The sequence below is a fragment of the Bombina bombina genome, chromosome 2 (genome assembly GCF_027579735.1).
Source record: "Bombina bombina isolate aBomBom1 chromosome 2, aBomBom1.pri, whole genome shotgun sequence".
Lineage (NCBI taxonomy): Eukaryota > Metazoa > Chordata > Amphibia > Anura > Bombinatoridae > Bombina > Bombina bombina.
The window spans coordinates 1,380,832,360-1,380,852,787 of record NC_069500.1 but is presented as its reverse complement, the minus strand read 5'-3'; the positions used below and the strand labels follow the sequence as shown (position 1 = coordinate 1,380,852,787).

At 37.2% G+C, this 20,428-nt stretch overlaps 1 protein-coding gene across 1 annotated transcript in view; it reads right to left on the bottom strand.

Moving 5' to 3' along the window:
• The window catches only part of PTPRA (protein tyrosine phosphatase receptor type A), a 586,312-nt gene extending 571,181 nt beyond the window's left edge, over window positions 1-15,131 (bottom strand). The window contains exon 1 of the mRNA XM_053704306.1: window positions 14,704-15,131. The gene's annotated coding sequence lies outside the window, so the exon portion shown is untranslated. The remainder of the gene's footprint in view (window positions 1-14,703) is intronic.
• Between the last annotated feature and the right edge of the window lie 5,297 nt (window positions 15,132-20,428).

Genomic DNA, 20,428 nt, shown 5'->3' with positions numbered 1-20,428 from the left:
GTGACTATACACTGGAGTCAGATGTGAATATACTGTATATAGGTGCATCTTTATTATTATTTCAACTGAAGTTGTAGTTACTTTGAAACAAATAGCATAAGAGGGATGAAAATGTTTCAAATGGCATAAAGCAGAGATTTTTCAGTTTCATGGACAAGCATACAAATTCCTTACATGAGTGCTATTTCCACTGCTCTCTTAGATCTAGGCTGGTAAGAAATTGTAGCAGACAAACGTAATTTTTGTTCTGTATTTAGAGGGATATTAAAGCATTTTCTTCACTGCATTAAAAAATATATATATATATATATATTAATTTTTAAATAATTTCTAAAGAATCTGCAACTGGCTGTTTGAGAGAACAAAAATGCAGTTTTGTAGACCTGCTGTGATACATCACTTAAAAGGCTCTTGAAAATTGTTTATCTTAATCCCTTTGCTGTGGGACAGATGCAAACTCCTGTACATATCAACTAATCACTTTGCAGCATGTAGGAATGATAGCATTCTGTTGGTCTTCTATCTCCTTTCCACATAGTTAAAATACCAGGAAAGTCAGAAAAATAATGAAACAGCACTGCAATTTATTTTCTTGCTATGCAAAATTAAACATTTTATGAGGAAAAATGTTGAGTTTAAGAATTTCAGTGTGCCTGACACGTGTGTGTCATCCACGCAATGCTTTCAGTATGGATGAAAACCACGTATCGTATTCTGGGAGGGATGCTTTCAGGGCACTACGAGGTGGCCAAGTAACCATGCATCACTGTGGGAATCCATGCATGGGTATGGTGACATCTACAAGTCCAGGAGTCCGGAGATGTAGGGAATCTGCACAAGACTTAAGGGAGCTGGACTGGGGAGGGGTGCAGTTCTCACATGTCATGATATATTCATAAAACATAAATGTGAATTTGTTGGGTCTGCTTAAAAAAATGTAATGTGTGAGTTTCTCACTGAAAAATGGCCTACAGTTTGTTTGTTTTTTTAAATGCTGGTCACATTAAATCTAAACAGCTCAGCACAAGTTTGGAAATGAATCAGCAGTTAAGGGGTTAAAGTCAAACTCAATCTTTCACAATTTATATAGAGCTTGCACTGTGTGAATACACACACACACACACACACACACACATACAGAGAGAAGTGCACTCACAGGAACGAACAACCAGCTCAATACCATAAATTATCAATGAAGCGATTGTGATTACCCATAACACATGCAGCAGTTATTAAAAAGGTTTATCAAATAGTATTTTCATAAAAAAGGGCAATAAAAAAGCACTAAGAGGTGTCTTGAATAAAAATTACTGCAATATGTATTATTCATCATTTAAAAAGGATTTTACATTTTATTTTGTTTAAACTTCATTTGTGAAGGGTCCACTACCTTCCTGTCACAACCCCACAAGGGAGCAACTTTTCCTTTAAAATGTTGCTAGGAGACATCTGCTCTAGCTTTGCGCAGTGGCAGTATTGTAGCTTGTTATGAGGCATCTGATTTTGCTGTAGTTTATTGCCTATGCTCAGTAGAGGACTTTTACTCCGAAATCATGTGACAACAGAACTTAAGTTCTGCACATATTCTCTCTTATCTAGTCTAGTTGCAGGCTGTGTCTACACTGTTAAGTTCTAAGTGCTCATTTAGTGCCTGATATAAACCTCTGCGCTCAGATGAGATGATATAAAATGATCCTCCAGCACTGCAAGATCTCTAGTGAAATTCTATTTTTCTATACTACATTTTTGTATGTGAAAGACAAATAAAGTGCAATATAGCACTGTATGACATGAGTTTTGCTGCATTTACACTTTGAATTTTATATTACTTTAGACTTCATATTAAGTTTTATTACACTTAAAACTTGTATGTTGTATTTTATTTTGTATACAGCCGTGCATATAGGATTGCAATTTTAAAAATGTTGATTATGCTTAACAAACTAGGATCATACTTTGCATATTTATGTGTACTTTTACAAAATCAAATTGCACTTTTTAATTTCCACTATTTAAAATAAAACTGAAATATTGACAGCTTCAGTTTCCCAGAGAGCTTAAATATTTTATATGAGCCTGATAAGCAAAGATTCTCTAGACTGGAGAGAAATTATAGTGCAGACTTCACAGGGGCTGAACTCGCTGCATTCTATAAGAAAAAGGGCAGAAACTAGAAGTCCCAGAGAGATGAGATGCCCTTCATAGAAAGTAATGGGCCTCTCTGGGATACAGGATTTTCCAGCTTAGAGAGAACAGGAAAACGAATGGGGCTCATCTAAAGGCTCAGTTTGCAGCAAATACAAATTGAACAAATGTTTTCACTAGAATTTAGCTTGTTTTAGTCTATAATTTAGTGCAAATTACTTTTCTGTCAGTTAAAAAAAAGTGTATTCTGAATGTTGAGCAAACTTCACTTGTATACAGCTGGTGAGATAAATCATTGAGATCAGCTTGCCTAAAATGCTTACAGAATTTCACAGGAATTGTGAGAGAGCTTCAGACATACCCTGGGGACTCAGCCCAGAGAACTGCCCTGTCACTCCCACTTTCTTAAGCTCTGTTTTAGTTTACATTAGAGAAAATACCAAGCGCAGTGCAATTTGTAAATGATACACAGAAATATACAAAGTATGATCCTTACTTGTTAAAGTAACAGAAACTTTCAAAATGTTTGCCTGTCTAGATATCACAGTGCTTCTTTTTGCATTCAGTAAGTTCAGCCCATGTGAAGTCTACACTTCAATTTCTCTCCAAGCAGGAGAATATTGTATTATCAGGCACTTAGCAAAAAAAAAAAAACAATTAAGTTGATTGCTTTTTTAACACAATACATTTATTTTTATGTTTACTTTGATGTATCATTTGTTTTTACTGAAGGAGCACTTTTTAATATCCATTTAAAATTGTCAAATGAGCCTTCATCTTGTGCCAGGTCCGATCTGTACAAGGTAATACTGTTTCATGCGTCGCTGCAACTGTGCCCTCAGTGAAGTACTGAAGGAGAGGAGAGTGCTCAGTTTGGTTGTCATTGGAGCCGTTGGAAATGCATATGCACAGTAGGTTGCATTTTACCTGGCAGTGATCACTTTAAAAAGAAATATATCTTTTGCAAACACAAAATTCTAAAATCCAACTTTTAAGCCCCTATAATGGAAATACAAATAAGTAGTACTTTTAAAATAAGTCTATTATGTCTATGGAGTTATGTTTTTATAGAAAAATTACAGCTACAAAAAGGGTGTAAAACTTTACATTCCTGATTTTTTTTTTTTTTTTTTTTTTTTTTAAAGAGTTGAATTGGGGTAAAGGTTCAGAGTGCACTGCAAGTGTGCATATTTATATATATATAAAAAAAAAACTGTTCATGACGAGGACGGAAAAAAAGTCTCTCTGAGGTTTGCAAATCAGCAAGTGTTCCACTACTCCGCCTAATATACAATGGTAGAGAGTTACATGAAATGTTTCAGTCTTCCTGAATAATGAATGAAGACTTCCACTGCTGATCAGTGAAATAACTAATTATAGAAATAGGGTGACTGGAGGTTCATTAAATCTTTGTCTCTATTTTTATATCAGGCCTAAACTTTCTACCAACTCCCTCAGCTTAGGAAAAGGAAAAGAAAATGGGAGAAACAAGAACATCTAACCCCAAAGTATGGAAAATACAGCATGGCAGAGCTGGAAAGGCCCCTGCGATGTGTTATATGTGACATAGCCATTACTTTGTTTTATTAAATAGTAGAATCATAGAGTTGGTGATCTGTTGGTACTTATTGTATTCAATAATACATTATTTAGCAGACAAAATACTTTATATTGTTAAATCTTTGTGCAATCCTTCCATTGATATGAATATGCTCTTCACACACAGTTTGCATATACATTTTAAAAATGTAAGCATCTTAGCCCACATGTGAGTTGTATTGGTCTTTTAAAGGGACACTCAAGTCAAACTAAACTTCTATGGTTCAGATAGAGCAGCAGTTTTAAGACACTTTCCAATTTACATCCATTATCAAATTTTGCATAGTTGTTATATTTACACTTTCTGTGGAACAAGATCCTACTGAGCATGTGCACAAGCTCACAGGGTATACGTATACTAGTCTGATTGGCTGTCACATAATGCAGGGGGTCGGAAAATGGGAGAAAAAAATAAATTTGTCAGAAAAAAAATAAAATCTACTGCTTATTTGAAATTCAGAGTAAGTGCTATTGCATTGTCTTTTATAATTCACTTGTTAATTATGTAATTCTACTGCATTGAGTGGTCCTTTAATGTTTAAAATTTCCCAGTGTCAAGTTGCAGCCACGTTAATATTTCTACAGTACAATGCAAACAACAGATTTTCTGAAACCACATTTTTCTACAAAGCAAGACCAGGTAGACCTAAAGTGATCATTAATCAGAAGACAAGCTTATCCAGCTAACATCATAACTGAACAGGACAGCATCTTCATCTACATTTCAAGCAAAATTGAACCAGGAACATCTAATCCCCAATAAGCAAAAACACATTCAAAAGACAACTGGCAGAGAAGTGGTTTCTAAACCAGTTGTTCATCAAATAAAGTGGGACAAACAATACAGAAACTCTACAGGGGAAGATAAGACACGACATGTTTAATGACTAGCTATAGTTAGCTGTGATTTCCCTAGAAAATATTCAGTCCACTCCAGAGTGCGACCCCTTGCCATGTTGTATATGTATTTTCTAGAGCCACCCTCACAGGTACAGGTAATCATGCTTTATTAAAAGTGAACATGGAAAGTAGGCATGTGTATTTGTCTCTTTCCAGAGCTGTGTTTCTTCTTGTGAAAGTACAAAGATCTGTGCAAATACAGAACTTAGGGCTAGATTTATTCAAGCTGAGGCGGACAGGGGCGCGTATACGCGCCCCTGTACGCCTCAGCTCGCCTGTGACGGGCGAAATTATACACAGATATTCGCCATTGCACATGAGTGCAATTTTGCACGCGTGCAATCCCGCCCCCTGCCCGCGCACAGCCAATCAAGCGCGGGCAGGAGCTGTCAATCTCCTCGGTCTGACTAGACCGAGGAGATTTAATTTCGCCACCTTAGAGGTGGCAAAGAGGTTAGGGAAGCAGCGGTCTGGTGACCGCAGCTTGATAAATTACGGCGAGCAAGTTCTTGTGAGAACTTGCAGCCGTAGGGCTTTAATAAATCTAGCCCTCAGTGTGTTGCACTTTCACAAGAAGAAATACAGCTGAACACCACGAGAGGCCACCTTGTTCTGTATTCAGCAACTAACGAAGCTGCTGAATGCCCATACCTAATGGAAAGCTGGAGTATTGGAGACCCCCAGCATATGCACTTGGGCTTGCCATCCCCCTTGGCCAATAACTGTTAGCAATTCTCGATTTCATAATAATAATAATAATAAACTGGTTGTTATTGGTGCATTTTTGCATCAGTCTCGTGTGGCATATGACCCTATAATACTGTTACTGGTGTCATAAACGTGTATGCCTAGTGCATTAGAATACAGGCAAATTACACAAACCCAACCCAAAAAAAAAACCATTAAAAAAAAAACTTAAGACAAACTTCTCCAGGTTCCAGAATTTATTAAAGCTGTGAGGTACACATAAAAAAATGTTTTCTATATTGTGTTAGACAGTTTTCTCAACAGAAAGATAACTGAATATAAAACTGGAATCATTCTAAAAACAGCTTAAAAAGGACACTCAAGTCAAAATAAACATTTATGATTCAGATAGAGCAGCAGTTTTAAAACACTTTCCAATTTACTCCATTATCAAATATTGCACAATCTGTTTATATTTACACTTTCTGGGGAACATGATCCTACTAAGCATGTGCACAAGCTCACAGGGTATACGTATACTATTGGCTGATGTCTGTCACATGATAAAGGGGGCCGGAAAATGGGAGAAAATAAATAAATTTGTCAGAACAAAAAAAAAAAAAAAATCTACTGCTGATATGAAATTCAGAGTAGGTGTTAAATAATTGTATTTTTATTATGCATTTGTTAATTATGCAATTCTACTGACTTTAAATTATCTTCAAAGTGCAGGTGGATAGCCAAAATATTTCAACATGCTCCTGAAATACTGAGATAAGGTGAAACTTCATCACAACCAGGGAGTGAGCGTAGAATCTTACAGGAAGTACATTACTAAATATCATACCCATAAAAATATTTGAAAGCCTAAGAAATAAAACTTTATTTGCAAACATACAATACCAGACGCCTGCAATAATTCTAAATGTAAAGCATCCAACAGCATATTACACCAGATACATTCTAAACTAACATTTCAGTAACAATTATAAACATGGGGATCAGGGGATGTTCCTGTGCTGAATAAATCCAACTTCCCAAACTGGAGGAGCTGTGTTCCTATTTACCAATAAATCTGTGAGAGTTGCCCATACCGGTCACTGAGCAACTGATACCTAGATATCCATTGTGCACAAACAATTCCTGTTAGGTTTTTATTTTTAAACAGCTTTAAAGGGGCATAATACTCATATGCTAAAACACTTGAAACTGATGCAGTATAACTGTAAAAAGCTGACAGGAAAATATCACCTGAGCCTCTCTATGTAAAAAAAGAAGATATTTTACCTCACAATTTCCTCAGCTCAGCAGAGTAAGTTCTGTGTAAAAAAGTTATACTCAGCCGCTGCCCAGCTGCAGGTTAAAAAAAAAAAAATGAAGAAATGAACAGCAGCCAATCAGCATCAACAGTGCTGAGGTCATGAACTATTTTACTGTGATCTCATGAGATTTCATAGTAAACTTCCTTAAACAGAATAGGGAAATAACATGAGTGTGCACATAAGCTCACTCCATTAGCTGCCCTGGGACAGACATACTGAGTTGCTGCTTAGAAATCCTTTACAATGGGATGTGGTTACTGAGGAACATTTGAGATAAAAAAAAATCTTTCTTTTTTACATAGAGATGTTCAGGTGATATTTTCTAGTCAGCTTTTTACAGCTATGCTGCATCACTTTCAATTGTTTCAACATTTCGGTATCATGGCCCTTTAACATGACATTTCTCACTAAACAAACTAAATTATCCATAAAATATATAGCTCTGTGTGTACTTTTTTAAAATAAATAATGCACAAACATCTCTATCAGATTTCTGGATTTCATTAATATGATTTTTTTTTGCTTTGTTCTTATGGTATTCTTTGTTAAGGAGATACCTAGGTAGGTAGCATGCTTATGTGTGGATCACTGCATAGCAGGATAAAGTGCTGTCATCTAAGCATACCCCAACAAAGTATACCAAAATAAAAGGCATTTTAATAATTCAAGTAAATTGGAAAGCGGCTTAAAATGAGAAAGAATGTGGGATTCATGTCCCTTTGCAGTATTATAACATTTCTGTCATTTATAAATTTTAAAGTATTACACTGTCCCCACCCAGCTACTTCACCTGGCTGTAAAACAATTCTGTTGAGAACACTGCATATATATTTACTAGACAATAGTGGAGCATACACTACCTGAATTACCACCAGTTCACCATCATTGCGCTCCCTCTGCTACAGGCTAATGAAAGGAATCCACTAGCGCTACACTGTGCAAGCTCACGGCAGTGGGAATGGATCAACACCTTACTGCGAAGTATTTAGCTACCCACTGAAAGATATAGTGCTTCTCTACAACATGACTAGAATGGGCAAGAAAATAATAATAATAATAATAATAATAATAATAATAAAAATAATAATAATAGAAGCAACTTATAGCACTTTTCTCCGGGTTGAACACAAATCGCTTTACCGAAGGGATATTTACATGAGAGGGGTAGAAGTTACAGATTTGATTTATGAAGACTTGTGTAAACAGGTAGGTCTAGAGTCTTTGTTTGAAAATATCAAGAGAAATGGCCTGTGCCTGGGACAGTATTCCATAGAGATGGGGCGGCACGGCTAAAAGCTTGCAAATCTTACTTTTTGTGAATTCTTGGCACATAGGGCATCAGTAATTCTTTTAAATATCTTGCTCCCTGATCATGCAGAGATTTGGAGGATAGCAGACCTATCTTGAATAGTATGCAACATTTTATTGGCAGACAGTGCAGAGAGTGGAGGTTAAGTGTTACATAGCATCATTTTGGTTGGCCAGTTAGAAGCCTTGATGTAGCGTTTTGTACCAACTGAAGGCGATGGATTCGTTTTTCTGGGAAACCATAATAAGGAGCATGGATGATCGTGGGAAGATCTTCTGTAGGAATCAGGTGCTTGATTCTGGCTATATTCTTTAAATAAAAGAACACCGCTTGTACTGAGGCTGATATATGGTGTTACAGTGTGTAGTTTATCTGTATACCAAAAGCCAAGAATTTAGAGAGAACAATTGAAAATTAACATTTTAGTAAAAAGATTTGGATCATGAAAGAAAAATGTGGAGTTTTCTGCCCCTTTAAGGGGAAATCAATTTTAGAGTAGACTGTTCTTTTACAGTGTTCGCCACAGAATATGATGCCAAAGGGTTGGCATTATGAAGTATATGAAGAAACAGATTCCAGCACAACACTATTCGGAGTCCCACAGTGAGCAACTGCCAAAACTCACCAAAAATAGTAGAGTGGTCTCCAATTCATGCAAACAGTCCATTAATTAAAGGGACAGTATACACTCATTTTCATATAACTGCCTGTAATAGACACTACTATAAAGAATAAGATGCACAGATACTGATATAAAAATCCAGTATAAAACTGTTTAAAAACTTACTTAGAAGCTCTCAGTTTAGCTCAGTTGAAAAGGTAGCTGGAAAGCTCACTGCAAGTGGGAAATAAGACCCCCCCCTTATTTTGCATATAAAAAAGACCCTTTACACAAACAGGAGCAAGCTGGAGAAGGTATCTGACGGTATTCTCTTAAAACTTTGGGGCTTGGTTGGGAGTCTGAAAATCAGAGCAATGTTATTTAAAAATAAGCAAAACTATACATTTAAAAAAAAAAAAAAAAACTTTATGGGCTTTATAAATAGATCTACAAAACATTTATGCAAAGAAAAAATGAGTGTATTGTGTCCCTTTAAGTAACATAAGATTCAGACACGACGATTGTTACCCCAAAACGTTGTGTCTGTTTGGATCTTATCCCATGGACTTTGTGCATGAATTGGAGACCACTACTATTTTTGGCATTATGAAGTAGCCAGGTAGGGGCAGTATAATGCATCCCAATAGTATTACCTTTCCTGTTATTTATAAATGTTACTAAAGCTATCCAAGGCACAAATGATGTGCGTAATTTAACAAATAGTGGTATTTGTACAACAAATGAAAATGCAACATCAACCAATTATTAAAAGGATATAAAACCCAACATTTTTCTTTCATGATACAGACAGAGCAAGGACTTTTAAACAACTTACTAATTTACTTCTATTCATTTATCCTCATTCTCTTGGTATCTTTTGTTTAAAAGCAGGGACGTATGCTTAGAAGCCTGTCCCGCTCGGGAGCACTATATGGCAGCAGTTTTGCAAGAATGTTATCCATTTGCAAGAGCATTATTTCCTGCCATGTAGTGCTCAAAATGCCACGTTATTTCTGAACCACAAAATATATTTTGGGGGCATTTCAAATGCCTTTAAAGGGACACTGAATCCTTTTTTTTTTCTTTCGTGATTCAGATAGAGCAGCAATTTTAAGCAACTTTCTAATTGACTCGTATTATCAATTTCTTCATTCTCATGGTATCTTTATTTGAAAAGCAAGAATGTAAGTTTAGATACCGGACAATTTTTTTTTTATGAACAACCTGGGTTGTTCTTGCCGATTGGTGGATAAATTTATCCACCAATAAACAAGGGCTGTCCAGTGTCCTGAACCAAAAATTGAATGGCTGCTTAGATGCCTTTTTCAAATAAAGATAGTAAGAGAACAAAGAAAAATTGACAATAGGAGTAAATTATAAAGTTGCTTAAAATTGCATGCTCTGAATCACGAAAGAACAAATTTGGGTTCAGTGTCCCTTTAATATTGGCTTACAGTTTACCCCAATGGTAAGTAAAATCAGCTTGGTGGTGAGCCCATTAAATAAGTCCTGGGGAGAACACTGCTTTATGTCTCTCTGGTCTAGCAATATTATCTAAAAAGTCTTGTCAGTACAGCAAGATCCCACAAAGAATTTTAGAAAGGCAAAAGTTTTGCCTAATAGCTAACCACGGTTAAAAAAAAATATTTCACTACATGCCAGTGAGTTTTTGATAGTTGGGCCGTTTGAGTTTAATACCCACAAAGCTTTGCACTAGGCTTGTTTCAGTACCATTCCATTTCCGAGCAGGAAATGTCCAGTGGCAGATACATGGTGCTTCTGAATGTTGTTAGTGGCTATTTCTGCCCTTAAAGGGATATGAAACCTACATTTTTTTCTTTCATTATTCAGATAGAAAGTGGCTTAAAATTGCATCCTCTATCTTAATAATGAAAGGAAAAAAATGTGGGTTTCATATCACTTTAACATAGTTTTGCTCAAATACATATCCTGCACAAACTGCTATTCAATAAGGAAAAGTAAGAATTACAAGCACAAAATTTAGGAAACACTTGCAAAACAAGTTTGTTTTGTTAGGGAAGAGTGGCCTGCAGACCAATACGAAACATCTCCAAAACCTCGTAGAAGCCAAGAAGAGAATGACACTGCGCATTTGAGGGAATTCTAGAGGCACATTTTATTTCACCCAAATCCCATTCAAGCCTGCGGAATTCATAAAAGACTTTATGGCCTATGTGAAATATCTTGTCTTGCAGTCAAGTCTAGCTATGTCAAAGCTGACTTAGATATCGTGTTTTTATTCCAAAAGTTTTCAAGTTTTTTTTATGTGCATATGTTAGACTTCACTGTACTATTTTAATTTATTGAAGGAGTTATTTTACCAACAGGTTTTGTCGAATAAAGGCCTTTATCATGTATGTCCACAATTAAAAGTATGGCTATTAGCATAAAGGTTTCTGTAAAAAGACTGTCAGTGATGGTACTGTAAATCTGATAGTTTAACCTTTTAACGCCGTTATGCCGTTCTATTCTGTCATATTTACACTGGGCTTTAAAGCCGTTATGACGGAATAGAACGTCATATCAAACGGTTGTCCTGAAGCCTTCTGCGCTTCAAGGACTTGATCGTGGTCTGGAGGGCGTTCCTAGGGTTGTAGGGACGCCCCCCAGATGCGATCCAATAATTGAAATCTCGCGATCGTATGCACGATCGCGTAGTTTCAATTTGTCTACATCGGAACAGGTGTTCCGATGTAGACACTTTAACCCTGTCACGAAAGGGTTAACAAACGCTAGGATTTACCATCACTAAAAATAAAGTGGAGTTTAAAGGGACACTGAACCCAAATGTTTTCTTTTGGGATTCCGATAGAGCATAACATTTTAAAGGCATAGTTTACTCAAAAAAATGTCTCCTCTTTAATTTGTTCCCATATCATGTAGCATATCAGTCTGACCCTGCCAAATGAGTCCAGCACCGAAATACCAGGCAAATCTCCTTTGAACAAGGGAAAACAAACCCCAGACATATGTTTTGTACGTTTGCATCCCTCTAAGGCATGTGTGTAAGTAGGCCATGTCTGGTTACCCCTTTTTCTCTTAGGGTGACCTAAGAGCATTTGCATAAATACAGAAACAAACAGAGATGCACTCAACTAGGCTTAGAACTGAAGCTGGAAATATTTCCTTGCTTAGTCGCTCCTTACTCCGAGGGTACAAACTCTTTCTGCCTACTATACCTTTCACAAAGGTAAAATCATCTGTAGCATCAGTCTGACTCTGCCAAATGACAGTCCTCTAAACCAATAGCCGTGAGTGTGAGCTGACAGTGTTATGTATGCTAGCACGGCTATTGGTTTAGAGGTGCAAACGTCACCTCATTGGTAGAGGAGCGCTGTGCCGTGGGCAGCCAGAGCCGCTGGGTTTAGCAAACTGCAGCAGCACAGAAAGGGTGTTTAGAGCCCTTTTTTAATAAATGATAACTTAAACTAGAGTTTGTTAAACGCTCAGATTTACCATCACTTTAAAGATGGGTCAGCACTCCAAGATTTTATGAAGCTCTGATTTAAATGCCGGAATCCCAACATAAATACTGTACCACATTGCACTGCAGAGTAGGTTATTTGCACCCTTAGGCAAATGACTAAATCTTGTTAACAAACAAAAAAAATCAGAGGGTAAGAAGAAAATGTGTAAAAATTAACCATTTATACATTGACTAGTCCTAAAGCCCGTTCACACGGGCCGTGTTATTTATTCGTTCACACGGGCCGTATTCATTCATTCATTCATTTATTCTCTCTCTCTCCCTCCATCTGCAGGGGTGCGCGTGCGATCAGCTGTGCTCTTTCACTTGCCCGGTCCTCACGCTGCTGTTTTCACCTGCAGGGGTGCGCGTGAGAGGTCGGGTGGGTGCGCGTGCGATCAGCTGTCTAAGGCCAAGTGTTTGTCTGTACTGCGCATGACAGCTTCAGACAAACACTTGTCTTTTATAATATAGGATTTGCAAAGAACAATATAAAACTATTTAGCTAAGAGATCACAAAATAAAGCAATACAGAACATAGATGCCCACTGGCTAATATAAGCTTTTTTGTATTCAGTGTACACAACAGAGAGCAATAAAGCAATACCCTTCTGTGAATCCATTATTAGAAATTAACCACAGACCGTTACTTTAACACCTGGCAACAAAGTACAATTTCCAAACCAGAAGCGTTTGTAAAATAACAAGAGCGTCACATACTCGTAAGACCAGTAGGCCAGATATTGTGATTGTCGCCCTTTAATCACTAGTATGGAAGAAATTGTAAAGATGTATTCTAAAACTCAATTATTTCTATGCATCTATATTGGAAATAACATTTTTCACCTCTATCACCTAACCCTTCAGTAGTTTAAAAGGCCATTATAGAGTTAAAAATTAAATTTTCTAATCCTTTTAAACATTTAATTCTAACGCTAGCAACGTTTTTTCCCCCACACAAGATGTTAAACACATAAAGACAAACTTGGTACACGCAAAGCACTGTTGGTCCTGAGCAGAAATGGGTGCTTATCCAATCAGCAGCGCTTGACACACCAATGGTCCCAAGTGTGACTTTAAGCATGTGTTTAACCCATTTGCAGGGGTTAAACCAGTGATCTTCAGCGGGGGGCTATGCACCTCCAAATGCAAGTCTAGCACACCCATTTACCTGTAAAGGGCTCAATATAGTGTGCACACTGTGTCTTTCAAATTTTGTTAGCTCTCCCAAATATTAAGTTCTAAAACCACTACCGAATTATACATTGTATTACAGTGCAGTTAGAGTATAATGGCTCTCTTACTAGGGAATTATATGCATATATTATGTTTAACGGTGGTGAATATGTTGCCACTTTACAACGGATGATTAAAAAAAAAAATTTATATATTAGAAGTTATCTACAACAACGAGATGAAGTAGTTAGTTCTTTGATAGAGCCATAACCTAATATGTATATACTAGGGATAAAATGGGGTGGGGGAGATTACATCTCTATGTAGTTGTCTGTCATTGCAGTGACAAGACTTTTGTGTATGTCACCCTTGCCATAGTAACTGGTACATACCAAATTCTATAGCTATGACAGTTGTTAAAATCACTTACCTGCAGTGGAAAAGGGGTTAAAAAAAAAAAGAGATACAATTACAATGTCATAAATCTATTGGAATTTGATTGCCAATGCAGGGCGTCCCCTTTAACTACAACACAGAATAACAAATAAGACTAGGGTTTGGCTGTAATAACAACAGTTTGAAACAAGTCAAGGCAAAAAGCTTGTCTTCCCAGCAGAACAGATGTGCACAGCTAAACTCTTTGGCAGAAAGGGTTAAGCTGGCTCTAATGATAAGCACAGGGCTTGAACATGAAGAATTCCCCATGCACATGGCCTGGAAAATATTGCTCCAAATTTAATCTACAAGTGGATCCTCCCTATAGGCCCAGACTATCAGCACACACACTGTGTGACACACATCCTATGGTCAGTGTGCATCTGTAAACACAATACACAGCCGGCATTCATGCTGACACACAATGTGGTATTATAGATTACATACTTCTGCTAAACAAACTATCTAGAAATGCATTGAAATTATACAATGGCTAATACATATATTTATAAACATACTATATTGTATGTATATTTATATAAAGGCAGCAATCCACAATGTATGTCTATATATGTATCAGTGAACACTTTGCCTTTTTATTCCAATTATGTAGTTAGGTGATAATAAATGATTATAATTATAGCACATTACCAATAAGCAAAAACCATGTACTAATGACTTCCAAAAAATGCAGCAGTTATAAAAAATATATAAAACTTGACAATCCTCTAGATTTTTCAGTAGGTTATCCAATAAACAGGATTATGGATTTAGCAGATACACACATATAAAAAGGAATATATAAAATTAGCCAGAAGTAGAAATTTAGGAGCCCTGGGGATTATCTCACACCCTGTGTATACCTGGGGCAGAGAGTACTGGTATATGTAGCAATCACATACAGAAGGGGCCCAAAGGGTTAACAACAAAATAAAGCAAGGAATGTGCAGGGGGAAAAGGATCACACACAGGAAGGGAAAATGGATAAATCAATAAAGCTGGAAATGCAACAAAATAATAATTCACTGAGTGAGCTTCTTACCCGCTGGAGGATCTGGGGATCCGGTCCTGGGGAAAGGGATTCAGTGATCCTAGTGAGTGGTATTATATAGTAATCCGGTCCTATAACAGAGGAATCCTGTGCAATGAAGAGGAATAAGGGTTCCAGGGGAGTGAGAGCCAGTAATATTGTTGGAAAAATTATTTTTTCTGCCTACAGTGTGTTGTGTAAAATCTATGCACGAGAGAGTGGGATCATCCCGGGAAAGCCCCAGACCATACAGGAAGCAGCAGATCCTTAGGGATCACCGCAGCCACATTGCTGCCCCTCGCTCTCTGGGCTCGGAGATGATGTAGTAATGCTGCTGCTGCTAGAGCCCTGCGTGCTCCGCCATGTTGCCCGTGCACACAGTGAGAGAGAGGAGGCGGCTGCACGGCCCCAGTCATCCAAGCTAGTGCTCTATCCCCGGACTGCTGGCTGCCTGCCAGGAGGCGGGGTCATGACTGTCTGTCAATCACCTGCCTCTGGCGCGCCCACAGAATGTACACGCCTTCCTTTCAGCACCCCCCCTCCACCGCACAGTGCAAAGTAACCCACCTTACGGCGGCAACGCGCTGAGGTAAATAGTCGTAAACAGTAGAGAGATTCTATAATAAACAATATTTTACTTGTGACAGAGGGGTAATGAACCATATAATAATTGTCACTTATGTGTCTAGGGCATTTAATAACAACAATAATTAAAGGAACATGAAAGTCTAGATTAAACTTTATTTGATTTTAAGCAGAGCATGCAATTTTTAGATAATATTCACTTTTATTATCATAAGAAGCAGGGAGCTAGTTAGTCACTGCACATATATCTCTTGTCATGGGCTCCTAGCAGTGTATTGCTATTGAGCTATGTTTTTAGTTGCTTTGTACTTAAAGGGACAGTCTACTCCAAAAATGTTATTGTTTAAAAAGATAGATAATCCCTTTATTACCCATTTCCCAGTTTTTCCACAGACAACATGGTTATTTTAATACACGTTTTACCTATGTGATTATCTTGTATCTAAGCCTCTTCTGATAGCCCCCTTATCACATGTCTATTATCTATCGACTTGCATTTTAGCCAATTAGTTCTGTGTCCTGCGCAACTCCTCAGGAGAGAGCACAATGTTATCTACATGGATAAGCAGTCTCTTGTGAAAAGCTAATTAAAAAGCAAGTGATAAGAGGCTGTCTGTAGTGGCTTTTAAACAGGGAGATATTTAGAGGTTTAAATGTTATAAATTATATTAATATAACAATGTTGGTTGTGCAAAGTTGGGGAATGGGTATTAAAGGGCCACTAAACCCTACATTTTTCTTTCATGATTCAGATAGAGAATACAATTTTAAACAACATTCCAATTTACTTCTATTATCTAATTTGCTGCAAACTTTAGATATCCTTTGTTAAAGAAATAGCAATGCACATGGGTGAGCCAATCACATGAGGCATCTATGTGCAGCCACCAATCAGAAGCTACTGAGCATATCTAGATATGCTTTTCAGGAAAGAGAATGAAGCAAATTAGATAATAGAAGTAAATTAGAAAGTTGTTTAAAATGGTATTCTCTATCTGAATCATGAAAGAAAAAAAATGGGTTTAATGCCCCTTTAAAGGCATTATCTATCTTTTTAAACAATAACAATTTTGGTGTAGACTGTCCCTTTAAGTATATCCATGCAATAGTGCACAAATTAAAACATTTTCTTATTGCACATTTATGTCTCAACTGCCTAGGGTGCCTTATACCAAAATCAACAGCCAAACACAGCATACAAGTTACTAGTTAAGTAAATATAGGCAAAGCATTACAACATAATAAAAGTCTAAATAAATCATTACAAACTGAAAGAACAAATACCAAAAAAGCCTGCACCCAAAAATACTAGTCCACCTGACCCTAACTGCTGTAAAATCTTTTGTCAAATGAGGTTCATACCTAAGATATGGATCCAGCCTCCTGCGGCAACATCTCCAAGGATTCCCATGCTGCCTAGCCTGCCTCTCCAAGATTTAAAAGTAAGGCTAAACTCCAACAAGATATAGAGGGAAGGACAAGTACACCCCCTAAAAGTCTAAAACTCAAAATTAAACACCTATAGCTCATTCTTATTCTGGTGAAGCTTTATCATTTTGATTGTAACTAAGTAGACAACATCTTCCAAATCAAGATTTTGAATAACAACCTCCAAATTTAGTTTGTTTACCTTTCCTTGTGTTTTTTACCATAACATATATATATATATATATATATATATATATATATATATATATATATATATATAATATATGTAGTTCTGGGATCCAAGCACTCACTGTAAATTTGAATTGCCTGGGTGCATGCTATGGTAGATAGGTAGAAACTTCACTCACAGGACTAACGGCTAGATTACGAGTTTTGCGTTATGAGTAAAAAAGCAACGTTAAGGCCCATAACGCTGATTTTTCACTACCGCTGCTTTTACGAGTTTTGTAGGTACAGCTGTCCCGCACACTTTTTTGGCCGTACCGCAAATTAACTTACGCAATTTGCGTAAAGTCTTTTTTCAATGGGACTTCCATAGCGCCGGTATTACAAGCTTTTTTTTTGGAGGCCAAAAAGTGAACGGTACAGCCTATCCCGCAAGATTCTTAACGGATTCCAAAGTCAGTAGTTATGAGTTTTACACTAAAAAGCTGTAGCATAAAACTCATAACTAAAGTGTTAAAAAGTACACTAACACCCATAAACTACATATTAACCCCTAAACCGAGGCCCTCCCGCATCGCAAACAATAAAATAAAAGTATTAACCCCTAATCTGCCGCTCCGGACATCGCCGCCACTAGAATAAACATTAACCCCTAAACCGCCGTACTCCCGCCTCACAAACACTAGTTAAATATTATTAACCCTTAATCTGCCTCCCATAACATCGCCGCAACCTACATTATAGTTATTAACCCCTAATCTGCTGCCCCCAACGTCGCCGCCACTATACTAAAGTTATTAACCCCTAAACCTAAGTCTAACCCTAACACCCCCTAACTTAAATATAATTAAATAAATCTAAATAAAAATTCCTATCATTACCTAAATAATTCATATTTAAAACTAAATACTTACCTATAAAATAAACCCTAAGCTAGCTACAATATAACTTATAGTTACATTGTAGCTAGCTTAGGGTTTATTTTTATTTTACAGGCAAGTTTGTATTTATTTTAACTAGGTAGAATAGTTACTAAATAGTTATTAACTATTTACTAACTACCTAGCTAAAATAAATACAAATATACCTGTAAAATAAAACCTAACCTGAGTTACACTAACACCTAACCTTACACTACAATTAAATAAATTACCTAAATTAAATACAATTTACACAAAATAAAAAAAGACATTATTAGATAATTAAACTAATTACACCTAATCTAATAGCCCTATCAAAATAAAAAAAGCCCCCCCAAAAAAAATAAAAAAAACCCTAGCCTAAACTAAACTACCAATAGCCCTTGAAAGGGCCTTTTGCGGGGCATTGCCCCAAAATCAGCTCTTTTACATGTAAAAAAAATACAAACACCCCCCAACAGTAAAACCCACAACCCACACAACCAAACCCCCCAAATAAAAACCTAACTAAAAAGCCTAAGCTCCCCATTGCCCTGAAAAGGGCATTTGGATAGGCATTGCCCTTAAAAGGGCATTTAACTCTTTTTCAATTGCCCAAACCATAATCTAAAACTAAAAGCCACCCAATAAACCCTTAAAAAAATCTAACACTAACCCCTGAAGATCCACTTACAGTTTTGAAGAGCCGACATCCATCCTCAACGAAGCCTGGAGAAGTCTTCATCCAAGCCGGCAGAAGTGGTCCTCCAGACGGGCAGAAGTCTTCATCCAGACGACATCTTCTGTCTGCATCCATACGGCGTGGATCGGCTCTATCTTCAAGACATCCGGAGCGGAGCATCCTGTTCTTTCTACGTCTTCTTCCCGAATGAATGTTCCTTTAAATGACGTCATCCAAGATGGCGTACCTTGAATTCCGATTGGCTGATAGAATTCTATCAGCCAATCAGAATTAAAGGTGAAAAAATCCTATTGGCTGATCCAATCAGCCAATAGGATTGAGCTTGCATCCTATTGGCTGATTGGAACAGCCAATAAAATGCAAGCTCAATCCTACTGGCTGATTGGATCAGCCAATAGGATTGAAGCTCAATCCTATTGGCTGATTGCATCAGCCAATAGGATTTTTTTCACCTTTAATTCCGATTGGCTGATAGAATTCTATCAGCCAATCGGAATTCAAGGGGCGCCATCTTGGATGACGTCATTTAAAGGAACCTTCATTATTCGTTAGACGTCGGAAGAAGAGGATGCTCCGCGCCAGATGTCTTGAAGATGGACCAGCTCTGCGCCGGATGGATGAAGATAGAAGATGCCGTCTGGATGAACACTTCTGCCCGTCTGGTGGACCACTTCTGCCGACTTGGATTAGGACTTCTCCCGGCTTTGTTGAGGAATTCTTGCCGCTTTGTTGAAGACTTCTCCCTGCTTCGTTGAGGATGGATGTTCGGTCTTCAAAACTGTAAGTGGATCTTCAGGGGTTAGTGTTAGGTTTTTTTAAGGGTTTATTGGGTGGGTTTTATTTTTAGGTTAGGGTTTGGGCAGCAATAGAGCTAAATGACCTTTTAAGGGCAATGCCCATCCAAATGCCCTTTTCAGGGCAATGGGGAGCTTAGGTTTTTTTAGTTAGGATTTTATTTGGGGGTTTGGTTGTATGGGTGGTAGGTTTTACTGTTGGGCAGGTTGTTTGTTGTTACAAGTAAAAGAGCTGATTTCTTTGGGGCAATGCCCCGCAAAAGGCCCTTTTAAGGGCTATTGGTAGTTTAGTTTAGGCTAGGGTTTTTTTTTTATTTTGGGGGGGCTTTTTTTTATTTTGATAGGGCTATTCGATTAGGTGTAATTAGTTTAAATATCTGATCATTTGTTTTTCATTTTGTGTAATTTAGTGTTTGTTTGTTTTTTGTAATTTAGGTAATTGTATTTAATTTATGTAATTTATTTAATTGTTGTGTAATGTTAGGTGTTAGTGTAACTCAGGTTAGGTTTTATTTTACAGGTACATTTGTATTTATTTTAGCTAGGTAACTAGTAAATAGTTAATAACTATTTAATAACTGTTCTACCTAGTTAAAATAAATACAAACTTGCCTGTAAAATAAAAATAAACCCTAACATAGCTACAATGTAACTATTAGTTGTATTGTAGCTATCTCAGGGTTTATTTTATAGGTAAGTATTTAGTTTTAAATAGGAATTATTTAGGTAATGATAGCAATTTTTATTTAGATTTATTTTAATTATATTAAAGTTAGGGGGTGTAAGGGTTAGGGTTAGATCTAGGTTAAGGGGTTAATAAATTTAGTATAGTGGCGGCGACGTTGGCGGCAGCAGATTAGGGGTTAATAAAAGTAGGTAGGTGGCGGCAATGTTAGGGGCGACAGATTAAGGGTTAATAATATTTAACTAGTGTTTGCGATGCGGGAGTGTGGTGGTTTAGGGGTTAATATGTTTATTATAGTAACGGCGACGTTGGGGCGGCAGATTAGGGGTTAATAAGTGTAGGTAGGTTGCGGCGACATTGGGGGCGGGAGATTAGGGGTTAATAAATATAATGTAGGTGTCGGCGATGTCGGGGGCAGCAGAATAGGAGTTAATAAGTGTAAGATTAGGGTTGTTTA